A 4,415-nucleotide genomic window follows, 5' to 3' on the forward strand; every position below is an offset into this window, starting at 1 on the left:
TTTCTCTAACTATTTCTGTGATTTCAGAAGCTTTCTCAATATCCTTAATTGTAAAGGTGTTTGTCTTCAAGCCTGTGAACCAGCGTTTAGTCTCTGAGACTCACATGGTGGAAAGCGAGCACCAATATCCTCAAGTGGTCCTCTGACTCCCACATATGTGCTCCCTACCCTGAAAACAAAAACAAAAACCAAGTAACAAAACGATGGGTTTTGTTGGGTATTTTCACACATGCTCCTTGTGTGCTGTGCTCATATTTACTCTCCTCCTGTCTTCTCCTCCCATCTCCCCTGCTGCCGGTTCCTGTCTTCTTCCAAAATATTGCCCTAAAAAGGCTTTGAAGTTAGAGTTTACATCAAACCACAGCTCACAGAAAGTTCATTAAACTTGCATACTGAGGGATGGCTTAGTGCAGAGTTCCCAATCTTCCTAACGCTGCAACCCTTAAATACAGTTCCTCATGTTGTCGTGGCCCCAACCATAACATTATTTTTGTTGCCATTTCATAACTAATGTTTCCACTGTTATGAATAGTAATGTAAATGTCTGAGGTGTAGGATATCTGATATGTGACCTCTGTGAAAGCCACCCCCATAGGGGATACAACCACAGGTTGAGAACTAATGACTTAGTGGTTGAAGATCCATGCTGCCAAATCAGGAAGACGGAGTCCACTCCCAGAATCCACAAAATGGCAGAAGAGAATTGCCATGGCAATAAACAAGCATAATTTTAAAAATGAGAGAAACTTGCATAATGGATCCATAATTGCATAATTGGGGTTTGGGAGTCTCAGTCTCTCATGTTTGCTAACCCCTTCAAACGCCCGAGCTAAACTGATCTGCCTCAGTTTCATGATTAGGTAGAAGTATGTATGCACATTGACATTTTCATCTCCAAAACAGGATCCATAGCTCTGCATTGTGCCATACACCCATAATACTGGTGCTTGGGAGGCTGAGGCAGGGCATCCAGGTCAGCCTATGTGTGTACATGTATATATATTATGTATTATATACATATATATATCATACATAATGTATACAGACACACACACACACACACACACACACACACACACACACACACACACACACACACACACACACGGTAGTAGCCAGGCCATTGCCTCACACCTGTAATCCTAACACTCAGGATGTGAGAGGAGGAGAGGTTGTTTTTGGCTATATAGAGAGTTCAGTACCAGGAAGACAGGAGGCCCTTTCAAAAGTAAGAAGTGAGGGAGAAAATAAATACAGAAGCATGTATCAATTTCATCAATTAAAAGGATGGAGTCCACATCCCTTGTGTCTACCTAGGGCAAGGATTCTACATGTATCTCCGTCCAGTAAAACACACTGTGCACCTGTAGAGACAGGCAGGACCTTGTGGTCTGAGTGGGGCTGCTCTGCAGTTTTAGTCAAGTATGTCTGGTGTTACGCTCAAATAACTATTCAGAATACTTCTGTTGCCCAGAATCCAACCCAAACTGTCAGCCTCCTCATGATCTCCCTGTATAATCTGTACTGAAACACAACTTTATACCCCATCCTCTAGATCTAAGACAGAGTTCACTGTGGCAGAGAACAAACAGCTATGTCAAATTTTTGAATTCTACACTTTATTTTGTTGACATAGAAAATGGTGAGAATCCAACTTTGGTTTGGAGAAAGGATAGGGAAAGGTTGACCTATGATAAATGCTGTCACTGAATCTGCTAGAGTTTATTACAAAATGAGAGGCTTTGACAATCAAACATTCCTCAACTGTTTAAGAAAGGTGGACAATATAAACTACCTGTCCAGGTGCCGTGTCACACAACTTTACTTCCTGCTCTGGGAAGGCAGCAGAGGGTGAGTTTGAGGCCAGCCTGGTCCATGTAGGAAGTTCCAGACCAGCCAGGGCTGGAGAAATCCTACCTCAAAAACAAAACCAAACTCTATCTTGAATGTAAGAGGCTTTAGAGAATGAAGGGGCTATAAAGTCACGAAACAAGCAACAGACAAAGCTTCCAGGGCAAGTTAGATGAAAGGTGCCTGCACCAAACCTGACTATCCAAGTTTGATCTTCTAAGACTTACCGGGTGGAAACAGCAAACCAGCTACCTAAGATTGTCCTCTGAACTCCACACGGGTACCATGGAAACACACATACACACACAATAAATAAAAATAAAAAGCCTGCCGAGCGGTGGTAGAGTACACCTTTAATCCCAGCACCGAGGAAGCAGCAGCAGGTAATCTCAAGTTCCAGACAACCAGAGCTGTACAGTAGTGAGACCTTGTCTCAGAGAGAGAAAAAACCACCAGCAAGAACATCAAAACCAGCCATAATTACATGTATGCTAGAAGGGACTTTGAGGAGTTACTATAAAGCTTTTTTTTAAGATTTATTTTTTTTATTATATATGAGTTCACTTTAGCTGTCTTCAGTCACACCAGAAGAGGGCATCAGACCTCTCACTACAGATGGTTGTGAGCCACCATGTGGTTGCTGGGATTTGAACTCAGGACCTCTGGAAGAGCAGTCGGTGCTCTTAACCACTGAGCCATCTCTACAGCCCACTATAAAGCTTTAATTTGTTCTTTTCCTGGTACTAATTTAGTGTGGATAGCTTCTGCATAAAGTTACACATTGTTAAGCCATCACCGTTGTCTTGGAAACTGAATTCCTTTCCTCCGGATAATGGATTTAACATTAACATTTGATCTTTACATTTTTTATGTGTATGCCTAGTTTTCATGGAGCCCAACCAAAAGAGGGTGTTGGATCCCCTGGAACTGGAATTACAGATGTTTGTGAGCCACCATATGGGTTCTGGGAATCAAACTCAAGGGTAGGGCTAAGTTAAGGGGGTTAAGTAGTCAGTGCTCTTAACCATTGAGCCAGTTCTCCAGCTCCTACATTTGACATTTTATGTAGTATTTGATATGTATCAGGCAATAATTGATTGAAATCTACTCTCAGATCTAAGCACCATGAATAAGTCTTAGCTTATAAAGTGAAGAGTAGGGCTGGGAGATGGCTCAGTGGATAAAGCACTTACCTCACAACTGTGGGGACCAAAGTTTGGATCTCCAGAATCCAAGTAAATGAGGCATGGGTATGTCTGCCCTCTATGTAATTTCAACACAGGTAGAATCTACAAAGCAATCTGGCTAGCAAGACCACTGAACACACCCTGCCTCAGTGAAAAGGGTAGAGAGTGAGTGCAAAGGACTCTGTATGCTAGCCTCGGACCTCCACATGCCCATTCAAACACGTACGTCATACACGACTATCACCTGATTTCGTTGAACAAAAGGCCCAGCCCTCCTGAGACTCCAAAGAGTAGAAATGCATTGACTTCAGCTAACTTTAAAACTTTTAAATTTTCTGAATATGTCAGATAGTTTCTCACTTAAAAAGTATAGTCCAACTTGGAAGTAAAATTACACATTTTGAAATTTGCAAAGGAGATATGTGGATGAAACTACTGGAGTTTGGTTATGTTGAACCCTGTAGGTCAGAGTAACTTCATTTGGAACCCTTTCTGTTAGGAATACTTTCAGAGGGAAAAGCCTAATGCAGAGTTTAAGAAGTGGGTTTCACTCTCCATTAGATATTTTGGGGTTTAGTTTTTTTGTTGTTTTATTCTTTTTTGTTTTTTGAGACAGGGTCTTACTATGTAGCTCTGGATGGCCTGGAACTCAACATTGTAGACCTGGCTGGCCTTGAACTCAGAGATCCACCTGCCTTTGCCTTCTGAGGGCCAGAATTAGTGTGTACGCCACCACACATGATTGCAGTAAATCTTTTTTTTTTGTTTGGTTTTATTGTTTTTTGTTTTGTTTTGATTTTTGTTGACAGGATTTCTCTGTGTAGCTGTTTGTAGCAGCTCTGTTTGGCTGTCCCAAAACTCACTCTGTAGACCAGGCTGGTTTTGAACTCAGAGATGCACTTGTCTCTGCCTACTTAGTGCTGGGATTAAAGGCATTGCCTCCACTGCCCAGCAGACTGGAGTAGATCTTTTCAAATTGCTTTGATACACTCAAAGCTGAGCACACTGCACAAGCCTAGAGTCCAGGCTACTGTGGAGGCAGGAATATTACTTTAGCCCAGGAGTTCAAGTCAGCACAGGCAACATGGTGAGATTCCCATCTCAAAAAACCAGACTGCTCTGAAATCTTATTTTGCATGACCATGCATTGAACTTCCTCCATATTTAAAATCAAATGTAGGCTGGGCATGGTGGCACATGCCTTAAATCTTTCTTAGCATTTAGGAGGCAGAGGCAAGCCGATCTCTGTGCTTTCCAAGCCATCCAGGACTACCTTGCCTCTAAAAATAAAGAAAGGAAGGAAGGGAGGGAGGAAGGAAGGGAAGGGGAGGGGAGGGAGGGGAGGGGAGGGAGGGGAGGAAGGAAGAGAAGAGAGGA

This window comes from Rattus rattus, chromosome 8 (assembly GCF_011064425.1).
Source record: "Rattus rattus isolate New Zealand chromosome 8, Rrattus_CSIRO_v1, whole genome shotgun sequence".
Classification (NCBI taxonomy): Eukaryota; Metazoa; Chordata; class Mammalia; order Rodentia; family Muridae; genus Rattus; species Rattus rattus.